General features: G+C 47.0%; 1 protein-coding gene across 1 annotated transcript in view; it reads right to left on the reverse strand.

Annotated features, from left to right (window-relative positions):
- Positions 1-19425, reverse strand: part of LOC126470529 (liprin-alpha-1) — a 1209312-nt gene that overhangs the window by 976384 nt on the left and 213503 nt on the right. The gene's annotated exons all lie outside the window — the stretch shown is intronic.

Raw genomic sequence — 19425 nt, forward strand, 5'->3', positions numbered from 1 at the left:
GCGACTGTCCCTGCACCGAGTGGAAGGTCACCCCCGACGTTGATTTCAAACTTACAAACAGTTACCATGAGCGCTACATATGGGTAAAACGCCGCATTCGAATAGATTGCAGCATTTCAGCTGAAAGTGAAGCACCAATAGGGACACATTAGATATGTCCGTGGAACAATAGAGTGAACATCCGTCATGCAACGATGGCAAATCGCAACCAGTTATTGGGTACATATCATATTACGTGCAGAAGGTTTGTCAACCTGGGAAGTTGCTCGACGTGTGCACCGGAGCCAAGGTGACATCGTATGGACATGGAATCGGTTCAAATTGTCAGGTGGAGTCATGACACACTGCACAGGCCTTCCAAGTTCTACAGGTGCATATGATGATCGATATCAACGACTTTTGAGTCACCGAGGACTGAGTGACCCAAAACTGGATTTGGCGTTCGAAGAGGCGACAGGACGTCATGTATCGCATAAATCAATTAGGATACGATTGCATGATACGAATCTCGGCTCCCAACGATCACGGCGAGCACCACGTCGTACGCCACACCACCATGCACTCCATTACAGACGAGCAAGAAATCACGCACAATGGACGCCCCAGGATTGGCGTCGTGTGTTGTTTACGGACGACACCATGATCTGTAGTGCCCTGTTGCTCGCAGACGTGTTTGGGGACAGTCCGGTAATATCGAACGCCTTCAACGCTGTCCCCCGCATGTGCAACAAGGCGGTGGGGTGATCTTCTGGGGTGTCATTACTAGAGGTCACCAATTATCTAGCCGGCCGATGTGGCCGAGCGGTTCTAGGCGCTTCAGTTCGGAACCGCGCGACTGCTACGGTCGCAGGTTCGAATCCTGCCTCGGGCATGGATGTGTATGATGTACTTAGGTTAGTTCCAAGCTCTAGGGGACTGATGACCTCATATGGAAAGTCCCATAGTGCTCAGAGCCATTGGAACCAATTATCTTCCGTGGTTGCTGAGGGCAATCTCACTGCTCTACGATACAGGGGCGAGATTCTGCAAACAATAGTGTGACCATATCGCCGGCACTTTCCTGACAATTTCATCTTGATCGACGATAATTCGCGTCGTGATCGTGTTGTTCACGTGAACACGTTCCTTCGGCGTGCTGTATCACCAGAATGGAGAGGCCTGCTTGTTCCCCGGACATAAACCCAACCAAACATATTTGGGATAGATTTAAACGAGATGTGCAACGACCATGTACTCTTGTGACTTATGTAGGATCGCCATGGAAGGGTGGGGCAATTTGGACCGGGGCTGGCTTGATGTTTTCATCGAAGGTATGCCACGACGGATTCGAACATCCATTCACTCACGGGAACGTTCCACCACGAACTGACGTTGTACAGCCTATGTAACAACATAACTGCAAAATATTACGAGTTTTATTACAAGTTTCACTTCCACTGAGGCAACTCCAATTCAATATACAAAATAAAATCGTTTAGGCTGTGTTAAACTTTGGCTGAAGGTAACACTGAGGAATACAACAAACTCACAGTAGTTTTTAATCTATAATCATAGTGCTTTAAGCCAAGCGGCCACTGTAGGTAGTACTACGATATTTTTAACTATATCAAAATACATGACTTGTGCGTAGTAGTTGTCAACCAATTATGAATGTGAGTTCGTGATTTACTAGAATGCAAAATTATCCAAATGTAAAGCCGCTGATATCAAATTTACTGGTGAATAACTCTCCTCACTTAAAATATAAAAAAATTAAACTAATATTTTTTGGCGACAAAACAGACACTTTTTTTCAGAACAGGAGACTGCACTGCTTTACACTAAGAAAATGCTACGAGTAATTTTCAAAATTAGCGTTGAAATTTTGGAGTAATATTTTGAGCCTGGACATGGCAGCAAAAATTATAAATTACAAGACGTGATAAATTTCCAGGAAATAATTTAATGGAAGGATTATTTTTAATTCCAAGGATGACATTGTTGGTATTACAGAGGCAGAGAAAAATTGTGTAACAGATTTTCACTGTATACTGTTGGAGAATGTTGTGGTAGTGTAGAACTAGACACACATCAAATTTCCTTTTATTTGCAGTTTTACCAAAAACTTTGCGAGTAATCAGCTTTTGCATCCCCAGTTTGTGAGCGCCGCCTGTCAGTGTCCTGTATCATATCGGGTGTATGTGCAACGCACAAAGCATTTGACCAAACATGGGAGGAAAATGTTTCCAACAGCCATAATTCTAACGTACTATTAACGGGTTTTGAAAACAATTGTGGACTCTTCGCACTATAGTTACTGCTGGTTTGAAACATGCCGCTGCAAGAATTAGACAGCGTACTAACCTGTAAGATAACTTTTTTTTATGGCTACATGAAGTCACTACGTAGAATCATCTGTGTAATCGAGGTCAAATAAACACGCATTCACAGTGCAGCTCAGAAGAGCGCGCTGCGCAGCTTGTGTACACTATTCAAAAATGGCTCAAATGGCTCTGAGCACTATGGGACTCAAATGCAGTTGTCATCAGTCCCCTAGAACTTAGAACTACTTAAACCGAACTAACCTAAGGACATCACACACATCCATGCCCGAGGCAGGATTCGAACCTGAGACCGTAGCGGTCGCGCGGTTCCAGACTGAAGCGTCTAGAACCGCTCGTCCACAACGGCCGGCGTATACTATTCAATCTTAGAGCGTCAGCCCATTTTTACTTTACTGTAAGAGGGGTGGTCAGCACGGGAAGTTGTCCGCGGAATTGGCATACACTACAGCGATGTTTTTCGAACATTGAAACGCTGCCGTGAGGCACATAACACTGAAGACGTGCGTCGCACTGGCAGCCTGCTGAAACCGCTACTTACCCACTATGGCTTTTTGGAGCCACCTAGGAGAGCTGTGTCGACCCACACCATCAATGTAGCCTCTAGGCGTTTATTAGGAACGGCAGTAAAATCTCACCAGCTAGGTGGTGCACGAAGGAGGTGGGCATGGGAACACCTGGAATATAAGCTATATCAGTGGCGTCGGGTTCTCTTCACCGATGGCTGCAGAATTTGTATCACACCTGACGATCATCGAAGACGAGTGTGGAGGCAGCCAGAACAATGCCTGTCTCAGACATGCAGCTCTACACGTTCAGCACGGATGTTGATCAGTCCTGTTTGGGGCTGATATGTATGGATATTGGACGCTCTCTCTCTCTCTCTCTCTCTCTCTCTCTCTCTCTCTCTCTCTCTCTCTCTTTCTCTTTTCTTTTTTTGGGAGGGGGGGGGGGGAGGGGAGTCATTAGTCTTTTACACACTAGATGATCTCAGGAGAGGACTCCAAAACAAGATCCGAGACACTGGAATTTTGGAAATAAACGGGACTGTCGCGGAAAAAATGGGACGAATGGACACACTAAACCAGATGTCTACACACAGTCATGTAATTTCTGTAAATTACTGTCTCGTGGCTTGTTGCCGCGGAGCTGGAGCCCGACAGTGCCCTCAACGAGCTCCACCGGGTTCAGACCAGGCAAATTTGGTAGTTAGAACATCAACGATAGTTCACGATCATGCTTCATGAATCACGGTGGTACGATTGTGGTATCGTGACGCGTACAGTTATCCTGGTGGAAAATGCTATCGCCGTCCGGAAGACGTCGAGCATGAAGTGATGAAGGTGGCCCGCAATAATTTACAAGCAATCCACACCAGTCACTAGCATTGGCCTCATGTAAACCCAGCTGAATGTCCCACGTAGCCTAACGGTGCATCACCTGGCGGCTCCTAGACGATGTTTCGAGCAGCCTTGCGGCTGGATGATGGCGTATCCGGACACGACTCTCTACCTGATGTCAGAAGAAACGTGACTAATCCGATCAAAAGTAATCCATGATATGAATCAGTGATCGGCAAACTGGAGATCGCGAGCTGCTAGCTGCTCTCGAGGAAATTTTCGGTAGATCGTGGTAACGCTCACGTTGGCTAACCTAGACCGTGCTAACGACAATAGCCTGTTTCTACAGCGCAAATGTCGTTGTCAATTTTGTTTTGTTTTGCTTTGCTTTAGGGCGCAAAAAACAACTGGGGTCAAAGGCGCCCAAGTCAAAATTATAAAACAAGAAGACAGACAGGAGTTAAAAAAACGACTGTATGTCAGTCCCAGTTGACATAAGAGAAGACAGCTAAAATGGGCACGTGGAGAAAGGGCAACAAACCAGACCATACAGAAACGGAAGTCCAAAATTAAAAATTAAATGGCCTTCGCCACGATGGTGGTGCAGACGCATGAACAAAGCACCCATAGTCGAGTTTCGGACGGACAAGGGACCGGTACAAAAGGAGGAGGGTGGTTCGATCGGCATCCCAGGGAATACTATTGAGGACACGTGGGATAGTGAGGAACTGCTTGCAGCAGGCTGCCAGGTTAATACACATGAGAGGACCAAGAGTGTCTCCTGTCGAGCATGAGCCCCAGGAATTTCGTAGTGTCAACGAACGGAAAGGCAACGGGCCCAAGATGTAAAGATGGTGGGAGAAACCATTTGTGCCGCCAGAAATTCATACAGACGGTTTTGTCAGTGGAAAAGCGAAAGTCATTGGCGATGCTCCATGAGTGAGGACGATCAAGACAGCGCTGAATATGCCGCTCAGTGAGACAGGTCCGTGGAGAACTGCAATATATGACAAAATCGTCAACAAAGAGGGAGCTGGAGATGCCCGGCGGGAGACAGGCCATTATAGGGTTAATGGCGATAACAAAGAGAACGACGCTCAGGACGGAACCCTGAGGCACAGCGTTTTCCTGGATAAAGGTGTCCGACAAGGCACAACCCACACGCAACTTGAAAACTTGGTCTTTTAAAAATTTCTTAAGGAAACAGGACAGGCGGCCACGGAAACCCCACGTGTAAAGAGCACGGGGGATAAAAGATCTCCAGCAGTTGTCGTAGGCCTTCTCCAAATCGAAAAACACGGCCACAGTCTGGGATTTCCGCAGAAAACCATTCATGACATCGGTGGTCAAAGTAACGAGATGGTCAACTGCAGAATACCTCGTTCGAAATCCACACTGTGCTTTCGTTAGCAGATTTTGAGACTCAAGCCACCATACCAGTGGGGCACGAAACATACGTTTCATGACCTTGCAAACGCAGCTGGTAAGAGAGATGAGGTTTTTGTCCTTACCGGGTCTAGGTATGGGTATGAAGGAGGCTTGACGCCAACTTCGGGGAAATGTACCCTCTGGCCAGATGCGGTTGTACGTGTTAAGCAGAAAGTGCTTGTCTGCAACAGAAAGGTGCTGCAACAACTGAATGTTGACGGCGTCTGCCCCTGGGGCAGAGGATCGAGATGAACTGAGAGCATGATCTAGCTCCCTCACAGTAAAGGCGGCATTGTAGCACACACGATTCGGAGAAGAGAAGGGTATCGCCCGAGCCTCCTCCGCTCGTTTCCAATGGAGGAAGGCAGGGTGATAGTGGGAAGAGCTCGAAATGTCCGCAAAATGGCGGCCCAAGGTGTTGGAGATAACAATAGGGTGCACGATGACATCGTCTGCTACTGTCAGGCCGGAAATTGGGGTATGGATCTTGGTGCCAGAGAGCTGTCGGAGGTTGGCCCACACGGCAGATGAAGGTGTGGAACTGTTAAAAGAACTAGTGAACGAAATCCAGCTAGGTCTTTTGCTATCCCGAAGAACTCGGCGACACTTTTCACGCATCTCTTTATAATGAATGCAGTTTTCCAACGTAGGGTGGCGGTTAAAAACGCGGACAGCACGTCTCTATGCGCGAATTGCGTCGGGGCATGCCTCAGTCCACCAAGGGACTGGGACACGACGAGGTAAAGAGGGAGTGGGAGGAATGGAACGTTCTGCAACAGTATGGATAACGTTTGTGAGATAGTCCACCTGGTCATCACGACTGAGGAAATCTTGTTTTGCGAAAGTCGCCAGGGAGGAGTAAAGCTGCCAGTCAGCCTTAGTAAGCTGCCATTAGGGCATGCATGTGGAGGGGGTACGAGTCACCAGACGTAGAGCATATGGGAAATGGTCGCTCGAGTAGGTGTCAGACAGAATGGACCACTCAAGACGATGGGCAAGCTGGGCAGTGCAAAAGGATAGGTCCAAATGGGAATAGGTGTGCGAGGAGTCAGAAAGGAAAGTGGGGGCGCCACTATTAAGGTGGAAGAGGTTAAGGAGGTCAGCCAAGAGGGCGCCTCTCTGGCAGGTCCTGAGAGAACCCCAAAGAGGATGATGCACATTAAAGTCACCGAGTAGTAAAAATGGGGGAGGTAGCTGCCCAATAAGCTGAAAGAAGTCTGCGCTGGTGACATCGAATGACGGAGGGACATAAAAAGCACAGAAAGGAAAAGTCAGGTTGGGAAGGGAAAGGCTAACTGCAACAGCTTCAAGATGGGTAGTCAAGGAGATGGGTTGACAATGAAGTTCTCCCGTATGAGCAGCGTGACGCCCCCTGGAGATGGAATGCCGACCTCAGGGGGAAGGTCAAAACGAACCGGTAAGAAACGTGAAAGCTCAAAGTGGTCACGAGGGCGCAATTTCGTTTACTGAAGGCAGAGTACACGGAGACGCTGCGATTATAAAAGCAGCCGTAAATCCTCTTTGTGGACCGAAGGCCGCGAACGTTCCATTGGAGGAGAGTCATGATGAGGAAGAGTTTTAGGGGTGTCACCTAGGTGGCTATCGAGTGACAGACTGAAGAGTCGCTACGACTAGAGATTGGAAAACTGCTTCATCCTTAGCAACTAGTTCACTGGTGATTGCTCATTTTGGGAACCGTTCGTTTTTACTCGTTCACCGTTCAATGTCCGTGATAAATGGTTCTTATGAAAATCTGAAAATTAGTAGCATAGGTGAATGAGGATGGAAGGCGCCAAGAGGGGGCACCTGCTTCCCCTCTCTACTACAGAGTTTCTATTCATTACAGAATTCTCACACACTTGAAGCAATGTTCGTGATCGTGCAGGACCTCTCGTTTTGCCAACTGTAGCGTTATGTGGCTGATCGCAGTGAAATAATATAAGACGGCGCACGAAAAACCGGCCCCGAGTAAAGACTGCTCGCCAATTACGCAAGACTTGTTGACCGCTACGAGCACAATAGATAAACACGTAATAATTTGGCAGTAAAAAGAAAAAAGTTGATGCACACTTCGAAACAATAGATGACGATTGGTGGGCGACAATGAGCAGTCTAGTATTCGGGCCGATTTTTCGTGCGCCACCCTGTACCACTCAAATAATATTGTATTCTCTTCGCAAAATGTGGCACCAGACACTCGATTATAGAGCGCGGGCTGCAGTCGGTTGTAAGTTGGTCTGCCTTCCATAACAATGAACATGCTGTTTTACCTTGGATAAAAAAAAAAGACGGAAAATGGCCACTCATGAGGTGCCCTGCCGACTTCCTTTGCATGTGTAATAACAAAAAAACCTTGCCCTTTTGTAAGTATGTCTTCTGCCATTTATCGAAATAGTGAAGTACACGTAATTTTTATGTAATTTACGTAATTATAAAGTACATTTTAATTACCTGTCGTGGAAGCTGAATTTAATACGACAAGAACCAAAGTCCAGAGTTCAAAAAGGTTTGAAACAGATCTAGAATGGGCGCGCACAGCGAACGAAACGAAAAACAACTCGATACTGAACTAACTAGGAGCAGTGGGCAGTGGAACTGCGGCGAGTGGCAACGCTAAGAAGGACGAGTCCGCCCGAGGGAGACCGACACCGTCGGGTACGAGATGGGCCGACGTGCCGTTGCGGGAACGAGACCGACCGTTTCTTGTTCCAACGAACTATGAGCAGAAAGCCGCGACCGAAGCGAACTGTGAAAGACCGTTGCTTAAAATTCGATCCTCGATCCTTCCGTTCACCTTGGTGAACCGTTCCTTTGGACCCGTTAGTTCGCGATCGACCCATCTCTATCTACGACGGCACCGAAGCAGGAGGATCCTTCTCCATGGAGTCCACAGAAGCATCGGCTTGTTTGTGCGGTCGGTCTGTGGAGTTCAACACTGAAAAACTGTTGGTGGTGAGCACCGCCGACATGGAGGCCGGCCGGGTTAAGGTATCACGTGGCGACATCGTCGAAGAGGATCTTCGAGTTGGCGAAGGAGAAGACCGTTTGCCTTTGGTGGACTTCATCGAGCCTTTCCGGTTAGAGGAAGACTTGGGTATTGTCTCGCTGGAGGGACGGAGGAAGTCTTCACAGGAGTATCCTACTGTCCTTCCTGGCCTACCGGTTGTGTAGCTTGTGGCTTCGCCCCTTGATGCGAGAGTTTGATGGCTTGCACAGCTGGACGGGGGGGGGGGGGGGGGGGGAGATACTACCTGTAGACTGGGCGATTTCACAACCTCAGAGCTGAATTGGATGTCGCATGTCTGCAAGGCCATGTTCTTCATGAAGCGGGGGCTAACAAGAAAAGAACTATAGGTGCCAGACGGGAGAACGCAGGGTTTGCGACTAGCCACGAACTTGTGAGCGACTGGGTAAGGCACGTTTTTTCCTTTACTCGGATCTCTTTGACAGCCCGCTCATCAAGATACACGGGACAATGCCGAGAGGCGGCGGCATGGCCGCCATTGCAGTTGATACAGTGGGGAGAAGAAGGCGGACAATCGCCTTCGTGCGCATCCCTACCACAGGTTACACATTTGGCTGGGTATCAACAAAACGTTCTAGTGTGGTTGAAACGATGACACTGGTAGCAGCACATAGGGGTTCGGAATGTACGGCTGGATTGTGATAATTTCATAGCCTGCTTTGACCTTGGACGGAAGCACCACTCTATCAAAGGTGAGAAAAGAAGTACGGGTGGGCACTAAGGAGGAATCTACCTTTTTCATTACACGATGGACGGCTGTGACACCCTAATCAGAGAGGTAAAACTGGATTTCGGACTCGGTTAGATCGTCGAGCAGCTTAGTGTAAATGACACCACGGGAAGAATTTGAAGTTATATGGGCCTCGACAAACAGGGTAGCCGTGGAGAAGCGAGGCGGCAAGCAGTTGTGGTTGAGAAGCAGAAGTAGTCTCCAAAAGCAAAGTGCCATTTCATAAACTAGAGCAGTATTTCACAGGGCCGGCAATTGCGTCAACACCTTTCTGAATAATAAACAGATTTACCGTGGCGAAGGACTGGACTGACGTCTTCAGTACGTGAGACGACGAGGAACCGTGGTGCAGCGGGAAGGGTCTTGGAATTATTAGCCTCATTACGTTTAAGTTTCGTAAACGTTGACTGTGAAGATGATTGACTTATTGCGAGGAAATCCCCCGTGATTGGCAGCGTCTCCGATGGCGTGCTCCTCCCAACTGGGGGCCTCCTTCACAAGGGGGCGCACCAGCCATAGGTGACTGTTCTCACCTCACAGACGTACCAATCGGCAATTTGGGAAGGTTGCAGCTCAGGCAATCACTCCTCCCTGGGCCTGGCTTGTACAGGGAGTACGTGTGAACTCTACTTGTCTACCCGCGGCTGGGATTTATGCGTTACCCCGTCACCTGTTACGGGCCAGACGCGTGGGGCGGCCTTCAGGAGTACACAGTGAGGAAGAAGAAAAAGAGGAACCTCAAACACCGAAGCGGAGGAACGAGAGGAGCAGGGAAACAAAGAAATGAAAAGCGAGCGAAAAACAATCGTGAGACTATTCTTACGTCAGCGACAGAAAATGCATAACATTCCCAGTCACACCCCAGACATGTTATCCAAGGGAGGGGGAAAAAATAGCAAGAGGATAGACATGCAGCACGGAAGTGAAAAAATGCTGGAAAGGCTGGGTCCCCGTGGTAGCCAAGCACGAACCCGCCAAAGAGTGGCGAGCCCCTGGGGGGCGGGGGGAGGTTGTCAGTCAAGAATACTACTTCATAGTAGTTGTAATTGCCTTAGGTTGTGCACGTCATGTTTTTCGTATGTCAGACATTTGCTAACTTGGATAATTCCATTTTCTGCATTGATACTAGGCTAGGTTTGTTCTAATGATGGTGTGTTAAAGCAAAAAAACGTATCATTTTAATTTGGAATGGCAAACAGGTTACTTCCTTACCCAGGAAAGTTTTTTTTTCTGCGCCATGCAAGTGTATCAATTGGGAAGAAAGGGAACGTCGAACGTTACTTCAAGACTGCACACTCATGCATTGAAAAGAATTTCCCACTGGATTCTACTGTAAGGAAAGAGAGGTAACGCAGTTAAAATCCGAACTTAATGCTCAACGATCAACTTTTTTAAAACCATTAGACAAGAATAAAGCAGCAACTGAGGAGTCATTCCGAGTTTCAAAAATTACTGCAAAGAACAAGAAACTTGTTGTAATGGCGACCGCAACGGTCGCGGAGTTGAACTGACGGAAAACGCGGCGGGACCCGCGGAGCGGCCCGCGAACACCACCACCTCGGGAGAGGACGGACACGATCAACAAAGAACAGAACGAACAACAACAAGATCGAAACAACGGACTCGCAAGAAAACCTAACAACCACGTCCACTCGTACACAGAACAAGAATGTAAATAAGCTGTCTAAGGCGAGGCGATATATCCAGAGACGTACGCAAGGTTAGACTGACTGGCTGAGCGAGAGGCAGGCGCTTAAATACTCTACCGGGGGCGCCGCTATTGGCTGCTGGAACCACGTGTTCCACTGCGGCGCCCTCTCACTAAATGCAGGCCAGGAGGCGCGCGCCGCCACAGCTTACGGCGCGATGGGGGTCTTCGACGTCCATGACGTCTGGTAGGGATTCAAATTCCGCGGCGCGCGGTGCCAGAAAACCGTATGAAAACGATGTCACCGCGCGTATACGTCCCCACCGTGGGAGATGCAGGATAAGCAACACTACCACGACGTAAGCACACCGCGTTTGCTGTCTACCGCATCTCCCGAAGAGGCGTGAGAATCGCTGCAGTTGGCGCTGCCATCCCGAGGACCGATCCTTCCTCAGCCGATCACTTGCCGACTGTTCATCATAGCAATATTCCTCCGTCTGTGCGTTATAAAGGACGCCGCTCGGGCGATGAGAGGCAGTCCGCATCGGGAATTGCTCCGGGCCACGCGCCGATCTCAACCAGTTGTCCCTCAATCGTATCTTCCTTCGCCCCAGCGTAGCCCTTCGCTGAGAGTCGCGTTCGAGTTCTTCCCGCTCAACCCGACGCCGGCCGCGTCCGCAACCCGACCGCCGGAGTTCGTATCTCCACATCGTCTGCAGCACTGGTAACGCATGTAGTTGTGTGTATAGAAGTGACTTCTATTGGTAATTAGGAACGATCAGCGGGAACGTTCACCGTCGTGCCATTTGTCTTTGAGACGTGCTCGACGTAAGATCAACGCGTCACGAGTGCGACCGACAAACTATGGAGGCCGGGAAAGAAGAACAACGAGGTGTAGTGCAGTTTTTGACAGCGGAAGGACTTCGGTTTATTGGGAGAATTTTAGGAAAGTGGGCTTCATCGGTAAAGGAGACCCCATATAGGACGGTAGTGCGACTTATTCGTGAGTACTGCTCAAGTGTTTGGGATCCGCACCTGGTAGGACTGAAGGTAGACATCGAAGCAATTCAGAGGCGGGTTGCTGCATTTGTTACTGGTACGTTCGAACAACACTTAAGTATTACGGAGATGCTTCGGAAATTGAAAAGTGAATCCCTGGAGGAACATTATTTAGAGAATGTAGAGGACCGGTACTTGAAGCTGTCTGCAGAACTATTCTGCTACTGCCAACATACGCATCGCCTACGGACCACGAAAATAAGATACGAGAAATTAGGGCTCGTACAGACAGCAGTCGTCGTCGTCGTCGTCGTCGTCGTCGTCGTCTCCCCCCTCCCCTATTTGCGAGCGGAGCAGGAAAGGAGAAAAGAAATGACTAGTAGTGGTACAGGGTACCCTCCGCCTCGTAGCATATGTTGGCTTGCGGAGTACGTCGGGATGTAGATAAACGATTTTGAAAAGGTCGGGTGTCATTGAAAAGCAGCAGTCCGCTAGGACAGGTTCATTACGTCATTACTCCTCTTATCATTGCTGCGGTGGATGCTGGCGTCAGGAAGACGGTGGATGTTGGGCATCCGTCACGATACTGCTCACGTCATCATGAACTGAAGTTTCGGAAAATCTGGGCGCAGTGGGTTTCCCACAGCCTGACGGAGAAGCAGGAGCTTAACAGAATGTCGACATCACTGCAGCAGATGGAACGCTATCACGGTAAGGAATATAGTTTCCAGTCCCGTATTGTCGCGGGAGACGAAACATGGTGTCATTTTGAGCCGAAGAGCAAGCGTCAGAGCCAAGAATGTACGTACATGGATTCACGCCCATGGAAAAGACTCTAAAGCCGTCCACGCCAGCACCGGGAAAGTCACGATGATCTTTCGCTTTGACTGCAATGGATTGTTGTTCACTGATTTTCTAGGACATAGCGCTACAATTAATGCACAGCGATATGTGGACAGCGCGCGAAATGACCAGGCATGTTGACGGACGGCATCATTCTGTTGCAGAATAATGCCCGTCCACATGCTGCCGACGTCGTTTCGACTACGCAGCAGACGTTTTTCTGGGAGGCCCTTACACATCCTCCATACAGTTTGGATTTCTCTCCATACGAATTCCATACTTTTGGAACCATGAAGAAGACATCTGTGCCCGCCGAATTGCTTAGGACGAAGAGGTGCATGGTTCCGTAGGCAACACCAAACATTTTTCCACGAAGGCACTAACCGCCTTGTCTCACAGTGGGTAAATGTACTGTGAGTTACAGAGATTACTTTTGAAATAGTTTTCTTACTTTTTTCCCATCTGCCTCGTTTAATTTGACTACTCCTTATAAGTGAAAATGAAGTTCATTTATACTTGTTGTCTGGAGCACATATACTGGCGTGGCTTTCTCGACCATGACAGAAAATACGAAAAATTTAAATCAGGATGCCCGGATGTGGATCTGAGCCGTCGTCTTCTCAAATGAGAGTCCAGTGTGCTCACCACTGCGCCACCTCGTTTGGTAAGGGTACTCTAACAGTAACGATCACTGACTCTGGTAGCAACTGCAGAAGGACTCGATGAGCAAATAATAAATAGACAGTACCAATATTTCCAGTACAAGGTTTTAACATCGTATGTGCCGTTCGAGGTAACAATAAAACAATGAAGAAACAAGTACTATCAAAAGTAAGGGGTCAAATAACTGTAATTTATTGACTTGGGGGTACCATATCTATGTATACCAGTTTTATTACATCTCTTAGTAAGCAATTCGTCTGTTGTAGAGTTTGAAAGGCGCAGTATGACAGAGATGGTAAATAATACAATGATTAAGAATAACTTTGCAAATATTCTGCGCCCTCACAAAGAAGCATACAATCGATGCTACTTGAAAGTAATACGCGATGTTTTTCAATGCGAAGCCTACAGCAATAAAATTATATGAACACAAGGAAAGAGTGATCAAAAAATATTGCTGCAGAAGTATCAAACAATGAAATAAGGGTTGAAAATTAAGGAAATTAAAGTAATCAAAAAAAGATGTAAAAGGAGAGTTAAAGTATTTGCTTCTTAAGTACCAAAATTTATTTTCAAATGAAACGGGCTTTTTGAAAGACGACGAGAAACTATCACAAGATGACGAAATGTTACGAGATTTTTGAAGGCCTGTGTGTAGTAAGTGGAGTACCTCAACAAAATGAGACAGAAGTGTCAAATCTATGTCCCTGTCACTAAAATGATTATATAACGTGGTAGCCGATATTAAAAGATGTGGCAGTAACTAACAGAAAACCGCTTGGCTATGACGACACTAATACCATGTACTGGAAGAGAACACATCTGTGGGCAAATATAAAGAGTTGTTTAAGAATGGAATATTACGTAGAAGTGAGAGTATACTGTTACGTAACAGGATCTAAGACAACAAATTATGAATAACCAGTTATGATAAAGAATGCATGCTCTCGTTTACTATTTGGAAATACTGCATCTGCCAGTTCTCAATGGCCACCTTATTAAGAATGAATAGGACGGAGTATCAGGACTAGCGAGGCGTTTAAAGGCCGGTGGACAGGTGTGTGCCTCGCGGCTAATTGCCTTTTGGAATGCGCCAACCAGCTGTTCGAGTGCTGACGAAAACAGGGATGTCACGGTGATGTAAACATGAGTGCGTACCAGTATGAAATGTTTGTAAACAGCGCATGTAGATAATAACACTATAATGTGATGAGATGATCTCCTTACAAAATCGTTTAACTAAACATCATCATTTAAATGTATAAAGATAGTGAATGACTTAATTAATCTGGGAATTTTAACATAATTTATATGCCATTTGGACAAGGAAAATTAAAAAGATTTATAGGCGCTATGGCAAATGTAAAATATACTTTGAATACATTATCTAAAATACACTCACGTACGGAAAAAAAACAGAACACCTCGAACGACTAGAGACAGAACGTTCATATTCACAGGACATGTACATTAGTATATTCTGCACAAATGAGTAGCATTACAGGCACCTCGGTTCAGCATGTGTCCTGTTGCCTAGTAGGCACAGGGTCAGCCACGGGTCCTGATAACTTGTTCAACGCTTGATGGCATCGACGAGCATAAGGCGCGAAGTGGTATAGCCATCCATGCTGCATTCACCGGGTTCCAAAATTCATCTGCGGTGGTTGGCACTGGGTTACAGTGCTGCACCCGTTGTTTCACCACACTCCATACAATTTGGATTGGCGAAAAGTCTGGTGATCTGGCGGGCCAGGGCAAAAGGGTGACATCCTATGACATCAAGAAAGCACATGTTCGTGCACTATCTTGCTGCAAAATGGCGTCTGGAGTGTTGTGCTGAAAGAGTATGGCTATCGCTCGCAGGATGTCATTAACGTAGATCACGCTGGTCACAATGTCCTGGACACGCACCAACTGTGATTTATGGTTGTACCGAATAGCACCCCGCACCATAAGGCTTTGAGTTGGTGCTGTATGCATAATGCGAATGCTGTCACTGTGATGCCGCTCCCCCGGTCTACGGCGAACTAAAATGCGGCTATGATTTTCAAACAAACAAAACCTGTCCCCAGTGACGTCGTTTCACATATAATTGCCGTCGAGAATGATTCTACACATTCGTCAACACTAGCATCAATTTTCCGGATGGATTCATCACATTCTCGCATACCAATAATGCGCCCTCTTTCAAACTCCCTGATTTGACGGTACAGTTCGCGCATACGTCGGTGAGGCATCCTGCACCTCTGCTCAAGTCACGCTGTTACATTATCTTCGATTTATAGCGACAACGAGAGAGTCGCAGGCACATTTTACCGGTACGTGGTGTTGCGCCTCGATATCGATGTTGAAATGTTTCAAATGTTAATCATTTCTGCAGAACAAAGTAATGTACACGTCCTATAAATGTGGACGTCCTATCTCTAGTCATTTAGGGTGTTTTTTTTTTTCGAACGTATGTTTACATATATTTATTTGTTATATGTAATGTAAATGTACTGACCGATACATAGAAGCACGGGAAAAGACGAGGCCCTGACGACCAAGTTAAAATCAGAGTACCAGTCAAGGAAAAAAAATGGCATCCAAGGGTGTGCAATGATGGCACCCATGCGTTAATCACGCTGGAATCACAATACCAAGGATCGCCATATTTATGAAGAAGGTGAAAAGTGGTTAAAAAATTCACAGTAGCGTGTGTAATGAAATATCGACCGCAGAGTTGTCAGAGCTTCGTGAAATAAATGTAATTAACGGCAACGCGCAGAAGATGATGATGATGATGATGATGAGTGTGTGTGTGTGTGTGTGTGTGTGTGTGTGTGTGTGTGTGTGTGTGTGTGTGTGTGTGTGTTATAAACGGCTGTGCGCCGAAACCAAAGGCATTATAAAAAAATATTTGTGTGTAATAATAGGTCACCAAACAATGTTTATATGGATTAGTATCAGATGGTATCCAGGCTTCGGAAAAAGTGAGTGTATGTTACTGTTTCTATGAATGGTGAGTGAAAAATAGAGATTGACATGATGATAAACACCAACACTAAGTTTGACGGCAGCAATTGAAATTTTCCGTGACGTACAATATGAAAAGAAAAAATAATTATTTAATAATGATCAATAGCATTTGAATACTATTGTCATCTCAAGGAAAAAATCAATATGAATTTGTATGAAGTTTTATTCTTCCCGCCCACCATACGCGAATGGAAATGGAAGAAATCCTAATACGTGGTACAATGGGAAGTAGCCTCTGCCATGCACTTCACAGTGGTTTGCAGAGTGTATATAAAGATTCAGACATGTTATTAACATTACCTTAAAAATAAAAAAATGAGTATTACCTTCACATAGTTATTTCGAAAACTGGCACACGCAGACCACTGTCATCACCAAAAACTGAGCAGCGTTTCATTATCAACTGCACCTTCAGAAACGATTACGCTTAGTGACTTAACTGTAATAAAATGTACTAATTCTCCGGTTCTGTTTGTGGAAATTCTATACAATATGAAAATCAACTTGTAAACACGATACGATACTGCAGTGCTTGTGATATTTCGAATTAAGATGCTATGTTCCTTCGGACTTGCATGCATGACCATTCTACCACCAACTGTAGAATGGAATGACGTCAGCCGGCCGCGGTGGTCTCGCGGTTCTAGGCGCGCGGTCCGGAACCGTGCGACTGCTACGGTCGCAGGTTCGAATCCTGCCTCGGGCATGGATGTGTGTGATGTCCTTAGGTTAGTTAGGTTTAAGTAGTTCTAAGTTCTAGGGGACTAATGACCACAGCAGTTGAGTCCCATAGTGCTCAGAGCCATTTTTTGGAATGACGTCAATGAAAATTGTGACGGACCGGGACTCGAACCCCGATTTCCCGCTTATCGCGAGTGATCGCCTTACCATTTGGCTAACCGAATACGACTCACGGCCAGACTAAAATTACCAAATTTCGACAACCATGTTTCTACAACCTGCACTCGTAACCCATTATGTATAATGGATATACACTCATCAGCCAGACCATTATCACCACCGACCTGCTATCGATATAAACCCATCCAGGCGAAAGCGGCGTTACCTGACGAGGAATGACTGCTAACCAGACACATCCACGGTGCATGTAGTACCAGTAAGGGTGCTGTCCACGTGTAGAATGGAGAAGGCGAGGGGTCTCTGAAGGCAGATTGTGATGGCCCGGAAGCTCGGCTCGAGCATTTCGGAAACTGCACGATTTATCGGCTGTTCGAGGAATGCTGTCGTGTCTTCAATCGAGGTGAAACCACGTCCAGACGTCATAGGGTTTGGCGGCTACCCTTGATTACGTATGTCCGACGCAGTAGGCTGGGCAGACTGGTAAAACAGGACAGGCGGCGAACTGTGGCGGAACTAACAACAAACATTAATGCTGAGTAGAATACGAGTGAGAACACACAGTGCACCCAGCACTCCTTACGATGGGTCTCCGCAGCCGAGGACCCATGCATGTGCCATCACGGCGTCGGCAACTACGCCAGAAATGGGTGCGCGACAATCGGCAGTGCAATTTGGCACAGTGACAGAGTGTTGCATGGTCTGATGAATCCCGATACCTTCATCATCATGCCGATGGGAGGGCACTAAATTCGTCGTCCTCCGGGAGAACGGCTCCTTGACACCTGTACTACGTGACGGAGACAAGCTGGGAGTATCGTACACTGGTTGCACACCACGTACACCCCTTCATGGCGATCGTGTTTCTCGGCGGCAGTGGCATTTTTCAACAAGATAATGCGCCATATCACAAGGCCAGGAGTATGATGGAGTGGTTCGAGTAACACAGTGGCAAGTTCCAATTGATGTGCGGCCCCCCCCCCCCCCCAACTCGCCAGATATGAACCCGATGGAGCACATCGGAGATTTGATTGAACTTGGCGTCAGAGCTTATCGCCACTCTCCCCGGAATTTAGAGAGTTATGGTTCAAATGGCTCTGAGCACTATGGGACTTAACATTTGAGGTCATCATTCCCCTAGAACTATTTAAACCTAACTAACCAAAGGACACCACACACATTCATGCCCGAGGCAGGATTCGAACCTGCGACCGTAGCGGTCGCGCGGTTCCAGACTGAAGCGCCCAGAACCGCTCGGCCACATTGGCCGGCTTGCGAGAGTTAGGTGCCTTGTGCGTGTGTGTGCGTCACGACGAGTCGCCGCTGTTATCCGTGCTGAAGGTGGACATACCGGCTATTAGGTAAGTGGTCATTATGTTCTGGCTGATCAGTGTATGTATGTGTATGTATAATACATGATGGATGTACGATTGAAGCTTGTAGACACATGGTTGACGACATGTGGAAGTTCGGGTATGGCCCTGAGTCGTGTTCGGATAGCCAAATGTTAAGGCGACTGCTCGCGCTAAGCGGGAAATCCGGGTTCGAATCAAAGTTCGGCACGAATTTTCTTTATCGTCATTCTATTATACAGCGGATGGTTGTCCATATTCGTAAGTGCGAACACATTTCACGTGTTTAACAGCGGTTGTAGTTACCGCAGGTCCCGTTTCTTCGGACACGCATACATGTCCGAAGTAACATTACATCTTAATTCAGAATAACACAGGCACTACAATATTGTACTTAACCGCAGACACTGGGTGAGCGACTTTCAAGTAAAATGACCCCCCTGTACGGGAATGTACATAATAGATGTAGGAGTACAGACTGCAGACATGGGTCTGGCCGTGAGTCGTGCGTGGTCGGATAGCCAAATTGTTAGGCAACCGCTCGCGATAAGCGGGAAATCCTGCTTCCAGTCCCGGTCCGGCACAAATTTTCATTGTTGTCATTCCATTATACAGCTCATGGTTGTTCATACTCGCAACTGCGAATACATTTCATGTAAACAACCCCACGATAAACTGCTCAAACGCAGACAGACAGCACTAACAAGGGAACCTCCCCATCGCACCCCCCTCAGATTTAGTTATAAGTTGGCACAGTGGATAGGCCTTGAAAAACTGAACACAGATCAATCAAGAAAACAGGAAGAAGTTGTGTGGAACTATGAAAAAAATAAGCAAAATATACAAACTGAGTAGTCTATGTGCAACATATGCAACATCAAGGACACAGTGAGATCAGGAGCGCCGTGGTCCCGTGGTTTGCGTGAGCAGCAGTGGAACGAGAGATCCTTGGTTCAAGTCCCCTCCCTCGAGTGAAAAATTTTATTTCTTTATTTTCGCAGTTATGATCTGTCCGTTCGTTCATTGACGTCTTTGTTCACTGTAATAAGTTTAGTGTCTGTGTTTTGCGACCGCACCGCAAAACCGTGCGATTAGTAGACGAAAGGACGTGCCTCTCCAATGGGAACCGAAAACATTTGATAGCAAGGTCATAAGTCAACCGATTCCTCCACAGGAAAACACGTCTGATATATTCTATAC

This window comes from Schistocerca serialis, chromosome 3 (assembly GCF_023864345.2).
Source record: "Schistocerca serialis cubense isolate TAMUIC-IGC-003099 chromosome 3, iqSchSeri2.2, whole genome shotgun sequence".
NCBI lineage: Eukaryota > Metazoa > Arthropoda > Insecta > Orthoptera > Acrididae > Schistocerca > Schistocerca serialis.